Source organism: Podarcis bocagei (genome assembly GCF_964188305.1).
Source record: "Podarcis bocagei genome assembly, chromosome: W".
NCBI classification, from domain to species: domain Eukaryota; kingdom Metazoa; phylum Chordata; class Lepidosauria; order Squamata; family Lacertidae; genus Podarcis; species Podarcis bocagei.
The window spans coordinates 96433803-96459124 of NC_138131.1; positions in this window are offsets into that span (position 1 = coordinate 96433803).

Genomic DNA, 25322 nt, shown 5'->3' on the forward strand with positions numbered 1-25322 from the left:
TACAGTGTATTTTTTATTTGTCTTGTTTTTGTAGTTTAAATGTTTAAACGTTTAAATGTTGGATTTTGTTTTTATTGTTTCTTGTCTGTGAAAAATTAATAAATATCATTTTTTTAAAAAAGTGCATTAACACCGAAGAACACGACTTGTAATAAGCGAAATCCAAGATTCTTCTTTCTATGTAGCTGGAACCCAAAACAAGCTGTTTGGCTTTGTTTAGGCTTATTACATTTCTCTTTGCTAGGGTTGGGGTTATGGTTAGGGTTAGAGTTACTGTTAGGGTTAGGGTTAGGGTTAGGGTTAGGGTTAGGGTGAATTACCACCGAAAGAACAATCCAAGTTTATTTGTTCTCCTTCTATTGAGATAGAACCGAAACACCTATGGTTCATTTCGGCTGATAACAAACATGTCACTCTGCGATTTTTGAGTGAATGTGCATTCTATAAAATAAATGAATCTTTGGAATCTCTGACAAAACAAGGTGCGGATAATAGTAGACAATTGGCAGAGCTCTCAGCAAAACTTGATCTGAACACGCAAAGTGTGAATGAACTCAGCAAGAGGGTGTCTTCAAATACAGAGACTATTAATAAACTTCTAGAGGACTCTGCCACTACTCGATAGATTGCAGAAGAAGCTAAGGTTTCTGCAGATGCCACTCAGGAAAGGATAATACCAGTCTGTAAAAAGTTAGAAGACCATGAACTGGCTTTGTCTATGCTCGAGATACAAAGGAAGGAGAGAAATCTGAGATTGAGAGCAGTGCCTGAAAGCGAAAAAGACGACCTGGTGGACTTCCTTTCTAAAGAATTCTCGGACTTTTGGCAACAGGAGTTGGAGAAGGTAGAAATTAAGATAGTGTCTGCGTTTAGATTGGGCAGAAGACAAGGCAGAAAGAAGCCAAGGGACTGCTTGATAACTTTAAGATCAAAAGAAGAAAGAGATAAAATGTTGAATCTGCATTTTCAAAGAACTCTGGAAATTGAAAATGCTTTCGTGGAGATTTTCAAAGATATACCAAAACATATTTTGGATGTAAGAGCCCATTATAAAGAGCTGGTTGATTTATTGAGAAAGAACGAAATACCCTTTAGGTGGGAATTCCCTCAAGGCCTATCCTTTAAATACAAAGGAAGGAAAACCAGAATAAGATCTGTCCAAGACAAAGAGCAATTCTTACGAGACAACGAAGAAGATCTTGTGAAAGGGACGGTCGAAGTGGAACCAACCCAAGCAGTAAAGGAAGCAACAGACATTTTGAACTTAACATTTGGATTGAAATCACCGATGGAAGGTGAACAACTACTTGGAGCAGTGGGAGGAAAAAGTAAATAGCAACAGGATGGCTCTGCAACTTCTAAGTTGGAATTGTAATGGTCTTAACCTTCCCCGAAAAAGACGAAATGTTTTTCATATATTGAAAAAAGAACAATTGGACTTGATTTGTTTACAAGAAACTCATGTGACAAGACTGCATAGAAAACTACTTATCAACAAAAGATTAGGATAAGAATTTATTTCATCTGATAAAGTTAAGAAAAGAGGAGTGGTAATCTATGCAAAGGAAAATTTCCCCCCAAAATTGATGTTTAAAGATGAACATGGAAGATTTTTGGCAATTGAAATTCAAGTTCAAGGTGAAAAATTCTTGATATTAGGGATCTATGCACCAAATGAAGGGAAGTCGGAATTCTTTAAGAAGCTGCATGAGATTTTACTGGACTATTTGGATTACAATTTAATCTTGTTGGGAGACATGAATGGAGTAGTATCTACAAATATGGACAAATCACAAAGACAGGTAGTTTCCAAGGATGGGAGACTACCAAAGACTTTTTTTGAAATGACTGAAAATATGGACTTGATTGACATTTGGAGAACAAAGAACCCTCTTGAGAGAGAGGGAACTTTCTTTTCTGAAGCTATGATGACATGGACTAGAATTGACCAAATATGGGTTACTAGTGGGATGGCTCCAAAGATCAAGAAAGTGGAAATCTGCCCAAAAACCTGCTCCGACCACAATGCCGTAAAGATGGAGATGAAGTTAACAACAGCTGGTTCCTTTAGATGGAGGATGAATGACACCTTATTTAGAGATGAAGAGGTCTACAAAAAGGCTCAAAAAACTTTGAGAGACTATTTTGAAATAAATTTAAAAACGGATGTGGAAAAATGAGTAATCTGGGACGCAAGTAAAGCTGTTATGCGATGATTTTTAATACAACAAAACTCTATAAAGAAGAGAAACCAAAATGAGAAGAAGGATAAGAAGGAAAAGATTAAAGAAGGAGAAAAGAAATTGAGATCTAAACCAAAGTCCCAGGAGATTTTGAGAGAAATTAAGTTACATCAGACACAATACATGGAATTGATGAACCAAGAAATAGAATGGAAGATTAAGCAAATGAGACAAAAGACATTTGAATCTGCGGATAAGTGTGGTAAACTTCTGGCTTGGGAATTGAAGAAAAGGCAAAAACTAAACACGGTTACAAGCCTAGAGGTGGAAGGAAAGAACATTTATAAGCCAAATGAGATTAGAAACTGTTTCCAGAGTTATTTCAAAAAATTATACTCACAAGGGCCGCAGAATGAAAGAGATATAGATGAGTTTCTTAAGAAATTTGGTCTACAAAAAATCTCTCATCAAAGTAAAATAGACCTGAATCAGAAAATAACTGAACAAGAGATAGAAGGTGCCATTCAAAACATGCAACTGGGCAAATCTCCAGGACCAGATGGGTTGACTTCCAGATACTACAAAGCCTTGAAGGAGTAGTTGTTACAACCTTTGAAGGAAGTCTGCAACGAAATTTTGGAGGGGAAAAAGGCACCAGAATCATGGAAAGAAGCGTATATCACACTCATACCGAAAACAGAGACTGAAAAGACTCAGCTTAAGAATTACCGCCCTATATCAATACTTAATGTGGATTACAAAATTTTTGCAGACATTTTGGCAAAAAGATTGAAAAAAGTATTGGTGGAAGAGATTCACAAGGACCAAGCAGGCTTTCTCCCAAGAAGACACTTGTCAGATAATGTGAGGAACAAAATAGACATTTTGGAATTATTAGAGGTGAACATAAACACTAAAGCAGTTCTGATATTTGTGGACGCGGAGAAAGCCTTTGATAATATTTCTTGGAGTTTTATGAAGAAGAATCTACATGGGATGGGGGTAGGGCAAGGATTTGAGAATGGTATGGGTGCAATATATTCTGAACAGAAGGCTAAATTAATTGTAAATAATGTGGTAACGGAAGAATTTAAAATAGAAAAAGGGACACGACAGGGGTGCCCAATTTCCCCACTACTTTTTATATCAGTCCTGGAGGTTTTGCTAAACATGATTAGAAGTGATCAGCTGGTTAAAGGGGTTCAGGTTGGAGCCAAACAGTATAAGTTAAGGACCTTTGCAGATGACTTGGTACTTACTTTACAAGAGCCAGACACTAGTACGAAAAGGGTTTTAGAACTAATTCAAGAATTTGGTCAAGTTGCAGGATTCAAGTTGAATAAACAAAAAACTAAAGTTTTGGAGAAAAACTTAACAGCTATGGAAAGGGAGAGGTTCCAGAATGAAACAGGGTTGACAGTGGTTAAGAAGGTGAAATACTTGGGGATTAATATGACATCTAAGAATGTGAATTTGTTTAAAGATAATTATGAGAAATGCTGGACAGAAGTTAAGAAGGATCTAGAAATATGGTCAAATTTAAAGCTTTCCTTGTTAGGCCGAAATGCAGTTATTAAGATGAATGTATTGCCTAGAATGTTATTTTTATTTCAAGCATTGCAAATTCTTGACAAGATGGACTGTTTCAAGAGGTGCCAGAAAGACATTTCTAAATTTGTCTGGCAGGGCAAAAAACCCAGAATAAAGTTTAAAATTTTAACGGATGTAAAGGAAAGAGGGGGATTTGCCCTGCCGGACTTAAAACTGTACTATGAATCAGCAGCTTTTTGCTGGATGAAAGAGTGGCTGCTCCTCGAGAATACAGATATTTTGGACTTGGAAGGTTTTAATAATGTATTTGGATGGCATGCATATTTATGGTATGATAAGGTTAAAGCGCATAAAGCTTTTAAAAATCACATTGTTAGGAAAGCATTATATAATGTCTGGATCAGATATAAAGATTTGTTGGAAAATAAAACCCCAAGGTGGCTGTCGCCAATGGAGGCTAAAGCCGTGAAAAAACTTAATATGGAGGCCAAATGGCCAAAATATTGGGAAATTTTGGAACAAGGGGGAGATAAAATGAAATTACAGAGTTATGAGAGATTAAAGTCTAAAGTACGAGACTGGCTCCATTACTATCAAACCTCCGGCGAGGTTCGCAAGAAGGAGGGGAAAATGACCAAGAAGTGTTTTCTCTGCCAACAGCCGGGACATTTTGCCAGAGTCTGCCCTCAGAGAAAGGCGTGCCAAGGAATGGTGGGGGCAGCTGGTGGTGAGCAGGAGCAGGGAAACGGCAATGCTTGGCTGCAGGAGAGCGGGCACAGCAGCCAGGCGAGCAACCAGTGAATGTGCCCAAACCAGACCCCCCCCCGGGCAGCCATAGCCATAGAGGTGGTGTTAGAACTCCCTAACGGACACCCTATTAAGGTGAAGGCAGCTCTTGCAACTTCTTTAGCAGGGATTTTGCACTAGAACACCAGCTCCACGTGGTGCCTCTAGAACACCCCTTGCAAGTAACGGCCATTGATGGGAGAGAACTCTTGGGGGGGGAGTGACCCACCAGACCCCTCCCATGAAAATGAGGGTCTCCAGACACACTGAGACAATTGCCTTTCACGTTGCCACATTAGCCGGGCCACCAATCATACTGGGAATGAGCTGGCTGGCACTGCACAATCCAGTAGTGGGGTGGCACCAGCGGACAGTCACCTTTGGGTCAGCTCACTGCGTAGAGCACTGCCACGAAGGGGAAACCCCGAGGATGGCAGTAGCCAGGGTGGCAGGGATGGCGGTGGGAGAAAAGGGGAGAGTACCACCTCAGTATGCAGACCTGGAAGAAGTCTTCAGTGAGAAAGAGGTGGATAGACTGCCCCCTCACAGGCCCTTTGACTGTCAGATCAACCTACTCTCAGGGGCTCAGTTACCAGTGGGTAAGCTGTACGCCATGTCGGACAGGGAGATGCAGGAGTTGCGGAAGTTCATTGACAAGAACCTGAAGAGGGGTTTCATACGAGAATCAAGGGCGGTGGGGGGCAGTCCAGTGTTCTTTGTAGACAAAAGAGACTCCAAAGAGCCCAGATTGGTCGTAGATTACCGCGCGGTGAACCGGGTATCAGAACCAGTGACCTTCCCTATGCCCAGAATTGATGACATTTTGGCCAGGGTAAGGAAAGGGAAGGTCTTTACCAAGCTGGACCTTCGGGGGGCGTACAATTTGATAAGGATGAGAGAGGGGGACGAATGGAAAACCACGATGTTCACCCCTCTGGGGGCCTTTGAGTACCTAGTTATGCCCTTCGGATTACAATCCGGTTCGACCTGCTTTCAAGCTTTCATGCACCACGTGTTGGGGTCCCTGCTGTACAAGAATTGCGTGGCCTTCCTAGATGATGTGCTAATCTACTCGGAGAACGAGGAGCAGCATGTTAAGGATGTCAGGGAAGTGCTGAAGAGGCTGCAGGAGCACCAGCTGTGGGTCAAACTGGAGAAATGCCAATTCCACGCCCGAGAGGTTGAGTTCCTGGGCTACAGGTTGTCGGACAAAGGCTTAGCCATGGACCCAGGCAAGGTGCAGGCGGTACTAGAATGGAAGACTCCCAAGACCCGGAAGGACGTGCAGAGGTTCCTGGGGTTTGGAAACTTCTATAGAAAGTTTATCAAGAACTTTGCCCACTTAACGGCACCCATAACTGATTGTCTCAGCAGCAAGAAGAAGTTTGAATGGACAGAAGCGGCTCAGCAGTCTTTTGAAAAGCTAAAGAGGGCATTCGCTTCGGAAGAGCAACTCTTACACGTGGATCTGCAGAAGCCTATGAGATTGGAAACAGACGCGTCAGACAGAGCGGTGGGAGCTGTGTTGCTCCAGACGGGAAATCGATCAGAGTGGAAGCCGTGTGCCTTTTTTTCAAGGAAGCTGAACATGTCCGAACAGAACTACACAGTGTATGACCGGGAACTGCTTGCAATTCATGAAGCCTTTCGACGTTGGAGACATTTTCTAATAGGCGCGCAGCACAAGATCCAGGTGTGCACGGACCATAAGAACCTGGAATATTGGAGGACTGCACGAGTTCTCAACCAAAGACAGGTGCGATGGGCACAGGAGTTTTCCAAGTTCTTCTTTGAAATTCAGTATGTGCCGGGAAAGGAAAACGTCAGGGCAGATGCCCTTTCCCGTAAACCAGAGTACTTGGAAGGAGAGGGGGTGCCGGAAGTACGACATGTGATACCCGAGGACCGATGGGTGTGTGTGGGAGTGTTGGTAGGGAGACAAGAACTAGCCGGGTTGACGAGGAATGACGAGTACGCACAAACTAAAATCAGGGAGATACGAGACGCAGAAGAAAATCAGGGGGGTTTTGAGGAAAAGGAGGGGGCTCTGTACTATAAGGGAGCATTGTACATACTAGAAGGGGACCCGAGGAGAAGAGTACTCAAACAACTACATGATAACCCCACGGCGGGACATTTTGGTCAACACAAAACCATGTTGCTTGTCACCAGGCAGTTCTGGTGGCCAAGAGTGAGGGAAGATGTGCGGAAATACGTACGGGGGTGCGAGCACTGCCAGAGGGCTAAAGGGGAGAAGGCAGCACCTGTGGGGTTACTGGAGCCCTTACCCACCCCTGGAAGGCCCTGGGAAGTGGTATCCATGGATTTTATGACCGATTTACCCAAGTCCAGGGGGAAAACAGCAGTCATGGTGGTAGTGGACTGTTGATTTATTAGTGCGTGACCTGCTAATTGATTTACGGTCCAATTAGCTCTTTACAGCGGTCCGGCACGCTTCCCACTTAGCGGCGCAATCTGCTTCGTTCCGTCACGCCTAGCAGAGTAAAACACAGCGGCAAACTGTCACGTAGCTTCCGACAAATACACAGAGCACCAGATTGTCCATTTACAGCTCTTTATTGCATCCTTTCTCAGAAAACTCCAGGACTTCTCGCAGCCATGACAAACTGCGTCTTTCTCTCTCAAAGACCGAGAGGAACAGTCAGAAAACTCCTCCCAGCTTCCAAAGCTGACGTCAGAATGTTGAGGCATCATGGGAACAACTTAACCTCTTAAGTTCCGACTCCCATATGGACTTGATGACCAATATGTGCCATTTTATTGCTTGCTCGCATGCAGTGACAGCGGAGGAGACAGCTAGGCTGTTTATAGATCACGTTTTCAGGTTGCATGGCGCCCCCTTGAGGGTTTTGTCCGACAGAGGCAGGCAATTTACTTCCAGGTTCTGGACGTCGAAGTGAGCTTCTCGATGGCCAGACACCCGGAGACCAACGGACAAGCAGAAACAGTCAGTAGCGTACTTCAACAGTACCTACGCTGCTACGTCAACGAAAGGGAGAACGATTGGGTGGAAAAACTAGCGGTGGCCGAATTTGCATACAATAACGCTGAACACGTGTCCACGGGGATGAGTCCCTTCATGGCCAATTACGGGTGTCACCCCAGGGCCTTCCCAGGGGAGGGGGAGGGGAGGGGGAGTGTGCCGGCGGCCAAACAATTTGTGGAAGAAATGGAAGCTTTACATCAACAACTTAAGGTTAACCTGGAGAGGGCTAAGGAAGTGTACAAGAGGCAGGCAGACAAGCACCGCAGAGAAGGGGAGACAATAAGGGTTGGGGACCAGGTGTGGTTGTCAACCCAAGGGTTACCGTTCAAAGGGGGGTGTAAGAAATTATGGCCAAGGCGACTGGGACCCTTCGAGGTAACCCAACAGGTGAATCCTGTGACCTTTAGACTCAAATTGCCCACCAACATGAAACTACACCCGGTGTTCCACAGGTCCTTGCTCTCACCGTACCGGGAAGGGAGGGAATTTCAGGGGCGAGAAAGAGAAATCCCCATGCATCCACTGGTGGAGGAAAGGGAATTTAGTGGTCACGCAGCGGAAATTCTCGATTCAAGGTGGAGAGGGAGAAGGGTGGAATATTTGGTGGCTTGGGAAGGGGAACCAGAGTCGGAAAACACTTGGGTTCCTGCAGAAGAGATCAGGGATGAGTATCTGCAGGAGGAGTTTCATAGCAGGTTCCCAAAGAAGCCCAAACCCCTAGGAAGGTTCTGGGAAGAGCAATTTGGCACCACGGATGATGAAGAAGAGTTTGAGGGGTGGCCAGCCTCCGAAGAGGAGGAAGGAGGGGTATCCGAGGGAGAGGAATCCAACTGGGGAGATTGGGCAGCGGAAAGAGACAGCAGCAGATGGGGAGCGGTGTTTGAATCTTCTGAGGAAGGGGATAGCTCCTTCCCGGGGTTTCCCACGTCGCCGTCCAAGGAACGGAAAACCACTCAGCTGGCAAGGGGAAAGAGGGCGGTCCCTGGGCGTACCTGGCCTTAAGTATGCTAGGCCACGCCTCCCCAGCCCGTCGATTGACGGGCCAGGTCGCAGGCACGCCCGGGGATTCCCTGGATCTCGCGGGGGCAAAAGGCCAGCCCCCGCGTGTGTGGGAGGGGTAACCCGCAACCCCCTCTCCTCCCAAGGTCGGAAATGGCTTTGCGTGGCAAGTCCCCTCCCCCATGTGAAATGAAGACACTGGACACATTATATAAGGTTAATGGGCATAAAAAGGCCACAACTGTATTGATTACAGAATTGAAAGGTATTGGCCTTAGGCATTGGCTCCTATCGACTACCCGGCATGGAGACCGGGAAGGGTTATCCACAAGCCGTGGGAGTCCTGTTGAAGTACGCCAACTAGGATCCCACGGGTGTCACCGCTCGGGGGCGTGCCAGAGGCCCTTACCTCCCTAGGTTTCGGACAAGGCAACGCCCCCCGGAGTCCTCTACCGGACTACCCTTTCCTTGGGGGAAGGTGATGGCGCTTCCTTCCCCCCATTCATTTGCATAACAATGAACCCCTGCCAATGAACCCCACACCTTCGTTGCTGTACTGGATGCCTGGGTGTCCTATGACGCACCCGCCCAGAGCCACCACTCTACGTTCCACAGCCCGCTCCAGGACCTTTCTTGCTTTATTGATTCCAACCGGGCTCACACAATCCCTCCATGTCCTCCTCTCAAGCAACGAGGACCACAAGTTAGTAATGTTTGGGTAAACCGCCATCAGATCAGCAAAATCGTCAAAAATGTTCCATCTCAAGTCAATAGCTTTGCGGTACGCCAGGTCGTTTTCCCCCAACTGGATAACCAGGGCATCAGGTGGGCCCTCCGAGGCAGCTCTCGCCATCACGGCTGGCTTGAATTCGCTCCAGCGCATCCCTCTTCGCGCTATCCACACCAGCTCCACATTTGCGGGACCTCCGCTTGGCACGCCCACGCTGCGCAGAAGGCTTCCGCGCAGAGAATCTAGGAGGAGACTTGGAGTCAAAGAATTTCTATGTTGGAGGAAGTTTAGGAGACGCCCACTCACGGATTCTGCCAGCGACTAAGACAGTCGCGTTGTAAGGGCTGTCAAACCAGGGAAAGGTTTAGCTATACGACCAGCTTGGAGCAGTTTGCAGTTTACGCACAAGTAACCCCAATTCCCATTACACAAGGCCTTGAAGGAGTGGCTATTACAACCTTTGAAGGAAGTCTGCAATGAAATTTTAGAGGGGAAAAGGGCACCAGTATCGTGGAAAGAAGCTTATATTACACTCATACCGAAAACAGAGACTGAAAAGACTCAGCTTAAGAACTACCGCCCTATATCGTTACTTAATGTGGATTACAAAATTTTTGCTGACATTTTGGCTAAAAGGTTGAAGAAAGTATTGATGGAAGAGATTCACAAGGACCAAGCAGGCTTTCTCCCAGGAAGACATTTGTCAGACAATGTGAGGAATATAATAGATATTTTGGAAAAACTAGAAGTGAATATAAACACTAAAGCAGTACTGATATTTGTGGATGCGGAGAAAGCCTTTGACAACATTTCTTGGAGTTTTATGAAGAAGAATCTACATGGGATGGGGGTAGGCCAAGGATTTGAGAATGGTATGGGTGCAATATACTCTGAACAAAAGGCTAAGCTAATTGTAAATAATGTGGTTACGGAAGACTTTAGAATAGAAAAAGGGACATGACAGGGGTGCCCAATTTCCCCTTTGCTTTTTATATCGGTCCTGGAGGTTTTGCTGAACATGATTAGAAGGGACCAGCTAGTTAAAGGGGTACAGGTCGGAGTTAAACAGTACAAACATAGAACATTTGCAGATGACTTGGTACTTACATTACAAGAGCCAGACACTAGTACTAAAAGAGTTTTAGAATTAATTCAAGAGTTTGGTCAAGTTGCAGGATTCAAATTGAATAAATTAAAGACTAAGGTATTAGAGAAAAACTTAACAGCTACAGAAAGGGAGAGGTTCCAGAATGAAACGGGGTTAACCGTGGTTACGAAGGTGAAATACTTGGGGATTAATATGTCAGCTAAAAATGTGAACTTGTTTAAAGACAATTATGAGAAATGCTGGACGGAAGTAAAAAAGGATCTAGAGATATGGTCAAATTTGAAGATTTCACTGTTAGGCCGTATTGCTGTGATCAAAATGAATGTATTCCGGAGGCGGCGCGAAACGGCAATGGCTGCGGCAGAGCGGAGACCCGTTAAGAAAACCCACAGGCAGAGTGAGCTTGTGGTCGTGGGACTCGGCGGGCACCAGGAGCGACCCTGGAAACGAAGAAGGAACCCCGTAAGGGGCTCCGGAACGTGAAAGGGGGAGCGGTGCTGTGAGTTCATCGCTCTTTCCGCGGAAGTGAAGCCGCGCGGCTGCTGCTGATGAGCGCTGACCTTTCTTCTATGAATATCCGACTCTAAACAACATACTCGTGAGTAAGAACCACAAGATTGGGGAACTAAATTATTGAATTCGGCTGAAAACGGGAGACGTCAAAAGGGAAGTCCGTCTTCCGATTCTGCTTAAGTTCAAAGCAAAGACCTCGACAAGCGGGAAGCGCTGAAAGAGGGACTTTAAAGGGAATCCGCTTATACTGTGCAAATTCTGACTTCGCTACTTATAAGTAAAGAGGATTACTTTTGTGTAAATGAACTGGACTTGGACTGGGATTGCGCCTTCTCTTGGTGGATTACAAAATTTTGAGAAAAAATAGTCTGCGGACTGCCTGGATATAAAGATCTGTCAATTTGCGGAAACTGTATCTAAAGTTTCAACGTGCTACATTTGAGCCTTACTGTGGGATACAAATAGGGAACTGTTGCATGCACCATTATTGAGACTTTCTTTTCAACTCGGGCAAAGCTCTGCAAGTTTAAAGGAATGTTGAAGGTACTTCCTATTTTTTTCTTCTTTGTTGGTCCATTGGGAATTTAATGGTGGAAAGTTTTTACTTTTTTTTTTTTTTGACTACAGGGGAGCTCCCCCTAGAGGACTGTGGATTATTTAGTCTCTGAGAACTGCTTATTTTTTTGTTCATCTTCTGCCTGGATGTTTTTATTCTGGACTGTTTTTCCCATGGGATTTACAATTTGACCTTGATACATAGACAGCTGTGGAATGAGTGGCACAGGGAGAACAAGGGCTGCCAAATCAAAACCAAAACAATCTGAACTGTTGCAAACAACTTTGACTGCGCAGACACGTAGATCATCTGTCCCAACTGTCCTAGGCTTGCAAGAAGGAGAAATCAAGCAGCCAGACCTAGGGGATATGGCTTCAGGAGGGCTTGACCCAGTCTCTAAAGAAATTTTGGAACAATTGGCAGCTTTAAACAGGAAAGCGGATGAACAGGCGGAAAAATTTGATCAAGTGACAGCCACTATCAACAAATTGACTGAGCAAGTTTCCCAAAATACACAAGCAATTGGGAATATTCAAACAACAACAGCAGAGAATCGCAAACTGGCTGAAGAAGCGAATCAAAAAGCAGAACAAGCCAATAAGAAAATTGAGGAAGTAAGAAAGGAAGTAAGGCCACTGAGCAGGCAAATCAACGAACAACAGGCCTATCTGTCCATGGTGGAATTGAAAAATCGGGAGAACAATTTTAGATTGAGATCAATTCCAGAACTTGAAAAAGAAGATTTGATTGGCTTTTTGACAGCAGAATTTTCAAAGTTCTGGGGTATAGCGGAAGATAAGGACTTTAAAATCGTCACCGCTTTCAGACTGGGAAGAGTGGTGAGGAAGGATAGATCTAGAGACTGCCTGATCATTTTAAGATCTAGGCAAGAAAGAGATAATATACTAGGCCTACATTTCAAAAATCCACTGGTGATTCAAGGCAAGAAAGCAGAAATCTACAGAGATGTTCCGAAACAACTTTTGGATTTAAGAACTACATATAAAGACCTAGCAGGACTGTTGAGAAACAACACAATTCCCTACAGGTGGGAGTTTCCCCAAGGAATATCCTTTAACTTCAAAGGGAAAAAAGTAAAAATCAGATCAGCAGAGGACCAAGAGAAGTTTCTACACGACTACGGGGAGGACCTTCGGAAAGGAGTGGCAGGAGTCTGGCCACCACCTTCGCCTGAATCAACACCAGGGCCACCTGCAGGTCTGGACGAAAAGGAAGTCGACTCCCTATTAGGACTTACAAACTGATTCAGGATGTCTCTACAGCTGCTTAGTTGGAACATTCATGGCGCAAATTCCCCGGAGAAAAGAAGAAAGATATTTCATATTTTGAAAAAAGAACAATTGGACATTATTTGCTTGCAGGAAACACATGTGACTAGGCTCCACAGAAAAGTGCTAATTAACAAAAGATTAGGTCACGAATTTATTTCTTCAGATAAAGTTAAGAAAAGAGGCGTAGTGATTTATGCAAAGGAGAACCTGTCGCCGAAATTTCTGTTTAAAGATGAGCAAGGAAGAATCATGGCAATAGAGATACAATCACAAGGAGAAAAATTCTTGATAGTAGGAATCTACGCACCAAATGAGGGGAAATCGGAATTTTACAAGAAGCTGCACGAGACAATGCTGGATTATTTGGACTATAATAACATCATCATGATGGGAGACATGAATGGAGTGGTCTCTACTTATATGGACAAGTCACAAAACCAAAATTTGACTAAAGATGGCAGACTACCTAAAACTTTTTTTGAACTAACTGACAGTATGGACTTGATTGACATTTGGAGGACAAAGAACCCCCTAGGGAAAGAAGGAACATTCTTCTCTGAGGCCCACCTATCATGGTCAAGAATCGACCAAATATGGACAACTAGAGGGCTGGCACCTAAGACTAAAAAAGTGGAAATCTGCCCAAAAACCTGCTCCGACCATAACGCCTTGAAAATGGAATTGAGACTTACTCCAGCCGGTTCCTTCAGATGGAAAATGAATGACACTCTGTTAAGAGATCAGGAGATCATGAAGAAGGCCCAAAAAACCTTGAAAGATTATTTTGAAATAAATTTAAACACTTCGGTTGAAAAGAGAACAATCTGGGACGCAAGCAAAGCTGTGATGAGAGGGTTTCTGATACAACAGAATACGATTAAGAAAAAACTCTGGAGTGGAAAAAAGGATAAGATATTAGAGAAGAAAAGAGACGGAGAGAAAAAGTTGAGACTAAAACCAAAATCAAAAGAAATTTTAAGAGAGATTAAATTCCACCAAGCACAATATGCGAAATTGATAAACCAAGAAGTGGAATGGAAAATCAAACAAATGAAACAAAGATCTTTTGAATCGGCGAATAAATGTGGAAAGCTGCTAGCATGGCAGCTGAAAAAGAGACAAAAATTGAACTTTGTCACCAATCTGGAGGTTGAAGGGAGAAATATTCAGAAACCAGAAGAAATTAGAAAGTGTTTCCAGAGATATTTCAAAAAACTGTTCACGCAAGGGCCACAGGAAGAGACTGAGATAGACCAATTTCTAAAAAATAATGGATTACAAAAATTATCTCAAGAGAAGAGAACAACCCTGAATTATAGAATAACACAACAGGAAATCGAGAGTGCCATTCAGAATATGCAATTAGGGAAATCTCCAGGCCCAGACGGACTTACCTCCAAGTATTATAAGACATTAAAAGACTTCTTGATTCAACCATTAATGGAGGTATGTAATCAGATCATGGAGGGGAAAAGGGCACCAGAATCGTGGAAAGAAGCATTCATCACATTGATACCTAAATTGGAATCTGAAAAGACCCAACTTAAGAATTACCGTCCCATCTCACTCCTTAATGTGGATTATAAAATTTTTGCTGATATTTTGGCAAAGACTCTCCTCCCTGAAAGAGAGGGGAGGGGTTGTGGTCGGGAGCCTGAGCCCCGCCTAGCAGGGGGCGTAGCCCCCTGCCTCCAGCTCACCTGGCTGGCGCTCACGCCCCCTCGGAGGGCCACCCAACCAGGTGCCACTGAGGGGGCGTGTTCAGCAGCTTTTGCTGCAGCGACAGCCTTTCCCCAGCCTCATTCTCCGTCGTCGCCTCTTCGGGAAGTCCCTCAGCGAGTCATCAGCTAGGAGTCATCTCAGTTATCACAGGGAAGAGCCATGAGGTTTGGAGTCGGGGGAGGGGTCTGTGTGTGTGGAGGCTGCCTGGTTCCTGGCTTGCCTTTTAACTTTAAAAACCCAGGCAGCCAGGTTTGCCTTGCTGTGTCTTCTTTTCCGGGTAAAAACCTACATTTAACCTTCTATTTCCCCCCCACTCCTGGTGCCTGATTTGTTTGTGCAGCCTGAGTGCGAATTAACCTTTCTTAAGCTGCAGCTTGTTCCCTTGCCCAGCACATGCCCCCAGCGAGGTCTGAGTGTGAGTGTGGCTCCGTCTTTCTTTCTTCCTCGTATCCTCGCTTTCCTTACCCTGCCTCTGCCTTGGTGGCAGTGCGTTTTTATTTAATTTTTGGCCAGGGTGCTTGTACGTTTTCCCCTCTATTGCCCTTACCTGTCCAATTGCATGGCTGGTCTGGGTGACTGAGTGGGTTTGCCTTACATTTTAATTTGTTGGCCAGTGTGCTGGCGCGTTTTCCCTCTCCATTGTCCTTGAGAGCCTGGATAGCTCAGTTGGTTAGAGCATGGCACTGACAATGCCTAGGTTGCAAGTTCGATCCCTGTTTGGGACAGCTGAATATTTCTGCATTGCTTGGGTTGGACTAGATGATCCTCAGGGTTCCCTTTCCTCTTCCTCTCTAATTTTAAGTTGTGTGTGTGTGTGTGTGTGTGTGCTTGCAGCGTGTGTTTGTGCTTGCTGTTTATTGTGCCTGCCGTTTATTTATTTATTACTCTTCTAGTGTGGGTTTAATTTACCCTGCCATCCCTTCCATTGGTAGCACTTGAAGCGGGAGCCCCCTGAAAAATTTTAAAGGCTGCCGGGGCTTGGAATAGACTGTGCGCTTAAACCTCACCCCTCTTGGTTTCTCTAAGTCACCCCCCCTTCGCTTGATGTTTGGGGGAAGAAATAGGGCAGGGCTTGGGGTAGACAACTCAGGGTTTTCTGATCAGGGAACCATTCCTCAGCACTCCATGTCTATACGTTTAAAACCTTTGAGGGTGTGCCTTTGCCTGGTTCTTGTCACTGGCTTCACTTGCCAGTACAGGCTCCCTAAAGAAAACCACTTTTACACAACAACAACAACAACAAAAGTTTTCGGCTTATAGTACCTTACTGAAAAGTCCAGGTTAACCCACGGTTTATATTTCCATTTCTTTTTGGCTCACTGTAAAGGACAGCTATTTTCCTTTTCTTCAAAAACTTCCTTGCCCAGCATGTTCATTTTACTCCCCCCACCCCTCACCCCTCCCAACTTCCCCCCCACGCTTTCCTCCTCCCTCCACCCATCCTCCCTCCCTCCCCCCCACCCTTTCAGGAGATACATCGGGGTCTTGGGAGTTCCCTTTGCTTCTTGCCAGAGTCATCACAGTTGCCAGACAGGTTTTTCAACTCTCTGCTCTTTCAGCAGCTCTAGTTGCATTGTCAGTTTAACTATCCAGCAGTTTGACCAATTGCAGTCTTTTGTCTGTTTAAGTACCCTTATTTCAATCAACTGATATTGAGCCGACCTTGTGGGCAAAGATTTATTTTTCTTTGTTTGGCAAAGTTTCCTTTGTTTCAAAGAAGTTTCCCCAGCAGTGGGATATTAAGAGCAACCCCACCCCTCCTTTTCTGAGGGCCGCTGGTGTGGGCCTGGAATCTCATTGATTTCCTTTTCTCTTAATTTGGCTGCAGCTTCTGAGCATCTCCTTGTAAGCAGTTATTTTCAATTCTGTTTGATTACTTGGCAATGCTTTGTGCCTAGATTTGCCTATCATTTAAAAAAGGCAACTCTTATTATAGGCAACTATCTTCTAATTCTGGCTGACTGCAGTTGGGGTTGCTCTGTGTATGGTATTGTTCCTTGGAGCCAGGTGCTAATATGTAGTTGAGCGCTGCTGCAGTGCAGTTAAGTGACGTATAGCTTGTTCATTTTGTCAGCAGTTACGCAGAGCAACTGATAATAGTAATTCCTACTCATAGCTATAAATCCATTGGCTATTAATTGAGATACTATCGATTAATAATTAATCCCTCAACAGTGCTCTGAACTTTATTGATGCACAATAATTGTATACTAGCATTTAATTACAGTTAAGTTATTAATCGAGTGATGATATTAATACTAATTAAAAAATAACAACAATAATAAAATAAAGTAATAAAATAAAATAAATTCAAAATATAAATAATTAATAATAACAATAAATAAATAATTATAATTATAAATAATAAATAAAATAATAATAATAATTAATATTAAAATATAAATAAATGAATAAAAATTAAATAAAATAATAATAATAATAATAATAATAATAATAATAATAATAATAATAATAATAAGTGACAAAATAAATAGTAGGCACATTTTTCTAGTGCACAGAGCAGGCACGGGTGCAGTACCAGCACACACTGCAGTTGTCAACCGTCATAATAATAAACCCAAACCCATTTCGCAGTTCCTTAATGCCTTCAGATCATTCATTGTTGACTATGAATAGCGCTTTCTCTTAGCTATTCTTTAGTTCAATTTGCCTTGCGTTTCTTACTTCCTTGTTTTGCAAACCAGTGGCCAGCCTTTAAACTACCCAGGTGCAGGCCCAAGCCCTCAGACAGGAACGGCGGCTGTGCAAACTAGGTCTCAGGCTTGCTCGCCGACTTTGAGAACTGCACCAGGGCGCCTGCATGGAGACTGCCGGCCCGTATCAATAACCCGGTTGCTTCCAGTTCTTCTAGTTCTTTGCAGAATAAGCAGCCCAGGGTCCAGCTTCCAGAATCAGGCACCTCATCAGCCAGTGATGATGAGTCAGAATGGCTTACGCCCTTTCTGGGGAGGCCGCCGCTATTAGCATCTGGCAGTTAGCCCGTATGTCGAGAAGAAGCCATCAGAGGTGTATCGCACTGGAAAGCTGGGCCTTAGAAAGGATTTAAAACGTAAGGTGTGCTGGTAATTCAATAAAGGGCAATGCCAAAGGCAGTCTTGTAAGTACCCGCATGAGTGTGAGAGATGTGTGGGGGCTCACCCAGCCACAGCGTGTTACAAAGGGAAGCGGCCCTTTTGGGGAGGTCAGGGCTTCCACCACTCTAGTTCCAGACGAGCCCCCACAGCAGGGAACCATCGATAAAGTCCTTCTGGGTCTAGCATTTTCTTCAATTCAGCTTTCTCCTCTCCTCAACCTCTTGTCTATCCATCCGGACGGAAGTGCAGCATCCTATCTTTGGAAGGGTTTCTCAGAGGGTTGCAGAATCCCAGTAGTGGCTCCTTAACCGCGAAGGACTCTCCTAATCAGAAGTCAGTAAGGGGAAGGACGCTCGCCTCACCCAACGGGCAGCTACAAAATGTATCATTCCATAACACCTCATACAGGAATTATTTATTTATTTATTTATTTATTTATTTTTTCCCCTGGGTAACCTGCCTTTTTCTCCCAGATCAACTACAAGAGCAAGACCACAGCTTTAACAAAGTGACAGCTCAAACAGGAAGACACATGGGAGCAATGATACTGCTTTGAAGTGTTCCAGATCCATTTCCTGTTCTCCCAATTAGCAGGGCAGCTGTGGGCAAAATTGCAAAGAAGTACAATAATGATTTAGTCCTTAGTCCTATAATCTAGTAAGCCTTTAAGCCCAACAGGCGAAATCACATAATTTCAATGCTTTAACTATATTAGGGAACATGTATAGTTAGTAAACAAATTGCTAGTTTGGTGAGAAATAACACTTCACTGAAGTGGATAACGCTTTGGCCAAGAGCTCACCTTTGGCAATCTTCTAGAACATGTTGCATATGTAGCAGTTTTTTCTAGCTTGAGTGAAACTCAAACCTGACATTTACAGTACCAGATAGAAGTGTTCTGGAATGTCCTGGCTGTGTCTGTAGTACAACAGTTTTGGGAAATCTGTAGGAGAGCATCCCACCAATCTCTTGTCATACTAACAACCGTGTTATCAGCTAACAATCAAAAGTGCTAAAATTTTAGCTACATTGGCAACAGGATGTTGGATAGAAGCAACTGGTTTTCTGAAGCAAAAACTTACAATTTTGTTCTAGGAGTTACTTGATCACAATATAGAACTATTTGTTTATTCATTATGAGTTTTACACATGATGAAAACATATACTCAAGCAGATATTCTATAATCACTGTACTATACTATGATACAGTGCAGAATGGATATCCACATTCAACTAGTCTGTGTGTCAGCCCCCTTCAGATTCAGCACAGAGAGCACCAAGTGACTCAGAAACAAATCAGAAGTTTAAAAGTCATGATACAAAATGAGGCTTGGGGCCTATGTGCATATCTAACCTTAAAAATAAAATAAAATAACAAAAACAAACAAACAAACCGCACCACAGGGTAAGACTCCCAAAATCAGTTAAGACAGACCTTGAGATTTGGATCACGTTTCTGCAACGCTTCAATGTAGTCTCCTTATGGCAGGAAATCCTCAACCTGTCCTCAAATTGCCAGGTTCACTGATGCCGCTGGGTCCTTGGGCTTCAGTTTATTCTTTAGGGGACGCTGATGATTAAGGGAGTATTAGCGTCTGTCGCACCCTCCACCCTCAGGTCTTACAAGAAGGCCTGGTGCGATTTCTTGGGCTTCAGGTTTGGATCTTCGGGGCTTTCTGCTAGCGCACCTCCCACCACCAATGACGTTTTTGCAATACCTTTCACACCTTGATGAACTAGGGCGCACACCTAAAACATTAAAAATACATGTAGCCGCCATTAGCTTCTTTGCTACGGTCACGTTCTCCGATCCATGCAGTGACTTCCTGGCCTTCCTAGAAAATTACAATGGTGTATCTCTATGGCAGGACATTTTAAATCTGTCCTCAGACTTCCAGGTACAATCGGACGCGGCCGGATCCATAGGCTTCGGCCTGTACTTCAAGGGGCGTTGGTGTGCTCAGCGTTGGCCGATGGCTTGGTTAGGCCAGGCCATCACACGGGATCTCACCTTTCTTGAGTTCTTTCCTATAGTGGTGGCCGTTCACATTTGGACGGAGGAGTTCCGGGACCACCGTGTGTGCTTCAGGACCGACAACCTGGCGGTGGTGAACATTCTTGCCAGGCAGTCATCTCGGTCTGAGAGGGTTTCCTCCCTTTTGCGGGCCTTCGTCCTCCGTTGCCTTGAGTACAATATAATATTTTCAGCCAAATTTGTACCTGGAGCCAATAATGATATAGCCGATGCCTTGTCTCGATTCCAGATTCCTCGCTTCCGGTCGCTTGCACCTGGAGCACAACAGTTGCCCGAACCCTTTCCGGAGTACCTGTGGAACGTTGGAGACGCAAAGTGATACAGGGAGTATTAGCGTCCGTAGCACCTTCTACGCTCAGGTCATACAAGAAGGCCTGGAGTGATTTCATGGGTTTCAGGTTTAGGTTATCCGGGCTCTCATATAATGTGCCTCCCACCACAGACGACGTTTTACAGTATCTTTCGCATCTCGACGACTTGGGACGTGCCCCAAAAACTTTAAAGATTCATGTAGCAGCTATCAGTTTCTTTTCAAAAGCTACATTTGCTCATGACCCGTGTAGCGACTTCATGATACGTAGGGCTATCGAGGGTTGGAGCTGGTTACAGCCTCCCAGGGACGAAGGCCGTAAGCCGATTTCCTACGGGTTGTTGTCCCAAATTCGCAAAAAACTCAGGTTGATTTGCTGGTCCAGGTTCGAAGCACGCCTTTTTTCTGCGGCATATTCTATCGCCTTTTTCGGCGCACTAAGGGTTGGGGAGGTTGTGTTTGAAGTTAGTGCACGGGGTTCAAACCGCGGACTCCAGTGCGAGGATGTGCAGCTGTCTAGCTCTTCTGTGTCAGTGCTCATACGACAGTCCAAGACCGATCAGGCTGGCAAGGGTGTCCTGGTCAAACTCTCAGCGTCAACACAGCAGGGCCCATGTCCGGTAAAGGACACTAGGCGGTATCTCGACCTTAGGCCACCTGGCCCAGGTCCGTTTTTGATTCACGAGGATGGGTCGCCCATGTCGAGATACCAATTCACCAGGGTGCTGCGCAAGGCGATTGAGGCCTGTGGGCTATCTGCCCAGGAGTACGCTGCTCACTCTTTTAGGATTGGTGCCGCAACCACGGCTGTGCACTTAGGGCTACCGGCGGATAGGATCAAAGAAATGGGCCGTTGGAGATCAAATGCTTATAAGTCTTACATTCGCTAGTACGCCTCCAGTCGCTGGGCCCCACTCACCTGCCGTCTTTCTGTCTTTACTCCTAGTGTTGCTCAGAAGAAATGTGTGGATCTGCGGCCACAGTATTGTTCATTGGGCCCGCGTACGTGCAGCAAGTTGCGGCCTGGCACTTAACCTTGGCCTCCCAAATGATGTCCGAGTTTCCTGGTTTGCGAGAAGAGGCATGCGATGGGAGGAGCTGATGCCCTTGCTCCGGGAGAAAGTAGCCAATTGTGGCCCTCCCGACGCCATCGTGATACAGTTGGGAGAGAATGACCTAACCAGCAGAAAGAGTGTGGACTTATTGGGGAGCATTAAAAGAGACTTGAATACTTTGGCAGCCTTGTGCCCCAGAACGATGGTGTTCTGGTCCTCCTTCCTGAAAAGACTCGAGTGGCGCGGAGCGCAAAATTGTTTGGCCATTGAAAGAACCAGGAAACTCGTAAATCGGGCGGTAGCCCGTTGGGTGCGCTTTATGTCTGGCCCTGTCATCCGGCATGATCGTATTCGTATTAGCGACCAAGCGCTATACCAGGAAACTCGTAAATCGGGCGGTAGCCCGTTGGGTGCGCTTTATGTCTGGCCGTGTCATCCGGCATGATCGTATTCGTATTAGCGACCAAGCGCTATACCGGAATGATGGTGTCCACTTATCGGACTTGGGGAGCGACATTTGGCTAGCTAGTGTCAGCAAAAGCATCTGGGATTGGTTGCAGCAGTGAGGGTATTGGCGGCGAGCCTTTGGCTCGGGTGGCGGTTAGGCATTGGAATAATGTGTTGTGGTGTGTCGAAGTGCTAGGTGTGGCCATCGCCTATGCCTTCAATTTTTTAGGGGTATTCCGTTAAAGGAATCTGGGGGTCGTGTATCCGTCCGATGCCTGCTTGGCGGGAGGCCTTCGCACGACCCTCGGTGACAACAGGGGTGAGCCTAGAGTCGGATCAGCATCGACAGGCTCCACCTACTGGTTGAATAACCCATCGTCCAATGCCTAAGCCAATACCTTTTCCATTGCTGTAACCAATAAAGTTGTGGCCTTTTCTTGCCCATTAACCATATATCACGTGTCCTTGTGTCTTTATTTCACCACACGGGGGTCGGGTCCTCGAACCACAAAGACTCTCCTCCCTGAAAGAGAGGGGAGGGGTTGTGGTCGGGAGCCTGAGCCCCGCCTAGCAGGGGGCGTAGCCCCCTGCCTCCAGCTCACCTGGCTGGCGCTCACGCCCCCTCGGAGGGCCACCCAACCAGGTGCCACTGAGGGGGCGTGTTCAGCAGCTTTTGCTGCAGCGACAGCCTTTCCCCGGCCTCATTCTCCATCGTCGCCTCTTCGGGAAGTCACCCACCCTCCACTCCCTATTAGTCAGGGCTTAGGTTTTTTGGCCTTGCTATGGACCTTAGGTTGGTCGCCCCGGTTGCTTGGGGGGCCTGGTAGGAGTTTTTCCACTTGGCACTAGGCTATTTGGTTTTTTCGCCTACCTCGTAGCAATCGTCACAACTTTTTGCGGTATTGGTGGGTAGGTTAGGCATTGGAATAATGTGTTGTGGTGTGTCGAAGTGCTAGGTGTGGCCATCGCCTATGCCTTCAATTTTTTAGGGGTATTCCGTTAAAGGAATCTGGGGGTCGTGTATCCGTCCGATGCCTGCTTGGCGGGAGGCCTTGGCACGACCCTCGGTGACAACAGGGGTGAGCCTAGAGTCGGATCAGCATCGACAGGCTCCACCTACTGGTTGAATAACCCATCGTCCAATGCCTAAGCCAATACCTTTTCCATTGCTGTAACCAATAAAGTTGTGGCCTTTTCTTGCCCATTAACCATATATCACGTGTCCTTGTGTCTTTATTTCACCACACGGGGGTCGGGTCCTCGAACCACAAATAGACTTAAAAAAGTGTTAAATGAAGTAATTCATAAGGACCAGGCTGGCTTCCTCCCTGGTAGACATTTGTCTGATAACACTAGGAATATTATTGACATTTTGGAATTATTGCAGACCAATATCAACACGAAAGCAGTTTTAATCTTCATAGATGCAGAGAAAGCCTTCGACAACATTTCTTGGAAGTTCATGAAGAAAAACTTGGAAGGGATGGGAGTGGGACAGGCGTTTCAAAACAGTATAGAAGCAATTTATTCAGAGCAAAAGGCCAAATTGATAGTGAACAATGTGGTGACGGAGGAGTTCAAAATTGAAAAAGGGACACGACAGGGGTGCCCTCTCTCCCCTCTGTTATTTATTTCAGTCCTGGAGGTGCTTTTGAATTTGCTTAGGAAGGACCGGTTGGTGCATGGAATACAGGTCGGAGTGAAACAATATAAACTGAAAGCTTTTGCAGATGATTTGGTGTTAACACTACAGGAGCCAGAACCTAGTACAAAAAGAGCTCTAGAACTGATTTATGAGTTTGGTCGGGTGGCAGGATTTAAGTTGAATAAGCAAAAAACCAAGGTTTTGGGGGGAAATTTGACACCTTCAGAAATAGATGGGTTTCAGAAGGAGACAGAGTTAAATGTGGTTAAAAAAGTGAAATACCTAGGGATTAATTTGTCTGCTAAAAACTTGAATTTATTCAAAGATAATTATGAAAAATGTTGGTCAGAAATCAAAAAGGATTTTGAAATCTGGTCAAGACTTAAACTTTCCTTGTTGGGACGAATTGCTGCTGTTAAGATGAATGTATTGCCAAAGATGTTGTTTTTGTTTCAAACCCTACAGATCGTGGACAGAGTGGAATGTTTTGGAAAGTGGCAGAAAGATATTTCGAAGTTTGTCTGGCAGGGCAAAAGGCCCAGGATAAAGTTTAAAATATTAACTGATGCAAAAGAAAGAGGGGGGTTTGCCCTGCCAGACTTAAGGTTATATTACGAAGCTGCATCTTTCTGCTGGATGAAAGATTGGTTCTTGTTAGAAAACACTGATGTCCTAGATCTGGAAGGGTTTAATAATGCTTTTGGATGGCATGCATACTTGTGGTACAACAAGGTAAAAATTCGCAAAATGTTCAAAAACCATATTGTCAGAAAAGCTTTATTTATAGTCTGGACTAAATATAAGGACTTGTTAGAAAACAAGACCCCGAGGTGGCTATCACCAATGGAGGCTAAGGCCCGAAAAAGACTCAATATGGAGGTTGGTTGGCCAAAATACTGGGAGATAATAGAAAAAACCAGAGATAATTGGAGATTGCAGAGCTTTGACAAATTAAAAAACAAGGTGCAAGACTGGTTGCACTATGCTCAAATTCAAGAGGTCTTTAAAATGGATAAAAAAACAGGTTTCCAGGTGGAGAAATCAAAGTTAGAAACAGAACTATTGGAACCTGTGATGGGATGATTAGCTGCTTGTGCGTAAAATCGTGCTCCCTCAGAGTTTGTGCAACTCCACAAACCTCTGTGTGTGACAGAGCTCCTCAAACATGTCTGCTCTAGTCACTCGTAGATTCCGACAGTGGCTGTCTGCGGAAGCGCTTCCAGCATAGAAGCTCCTTAACGGAAACGCGTCTTCTGGACTCACGACGTGGCAGCTTCCGGCGAAGCATGGGTCTCCCTATGGGAGCTTCTGACACCTCCCCGCTGTTCTCGCTGGACGTGTCCCTCATCCCTCCCTCTTCCCTGCTAGTTCCTGCTTTGGCTGCTGCGTCTCTCTCCGCATTCATGAGACCCTCCTCCAGAGTACCCTCTCTCCCCCGGCTGGTCCCTGCTTTAGCTGCTGACTCCCTTTCAGCCTCTGTGAGCCCTTCCACCTCCCTTTCCTCCGATGGCAGTTCCCTGACATCCACCTCCCCTCCAGGGCCCCCTTCCCCCCCGCCCATACTCTCTCCTCTGGGCGGTGAGGAGATAAAACCCCGAAAAGAATCCTCTTCATCTTCAGACGTCTCGAACATTTCCCTCCATCGGTCTTCGTTCCGGCTCGCTGAATCCTCCTCCTCCTCGGAATCAGGGAACCCCTCCAACTCTTCTTCTTCGTCGGTGGTGGCAAAGTATTCCCTCCGGAACCTCGCCACTGGCTGAGGTTTACGTGGGAATCTCTGATGAAAAGTTTCTATTAAAACCTCGTCATCTACATCCTCTGCCATGACCCAGGTGTTTTCCGACTCCGGCTCCCCTTCCCACATTACCAAATACTCTACTTGATCTCCCTTCCACCTGGAATCGAGAATCTCCGCTACATGGTAGCTGTGTTCCTTCTCCTCCATTGCTGGTCCCCTATTGACCCTCCCTTCTCTGTCCCTTTTATACGGTGACAGCAACGACCTGTGGAAAACTGGGTGCAGCTTCATGTGGTTCGGTATCCGGAGTCTGAAAACCACTGGGTTGACCTGCTGCGTGACTTCAAATGGGCCCAGCCTTTTGGGTCTTAACTTCTTACAACCCCCTTTGAATGGTAACCCTTGGGTTGACAGCCACACCTGGTCCCCCACCCTAATGCTTTCACCTTCTCTTCTGTTTTTGTCTGCCTGCCTCTTATATTCCTCCTTAGCCCTGTTTAAGTTAAGTTGGAGCTGGCGATGGATCGCTTCCATTTCTTCAACGAACTGT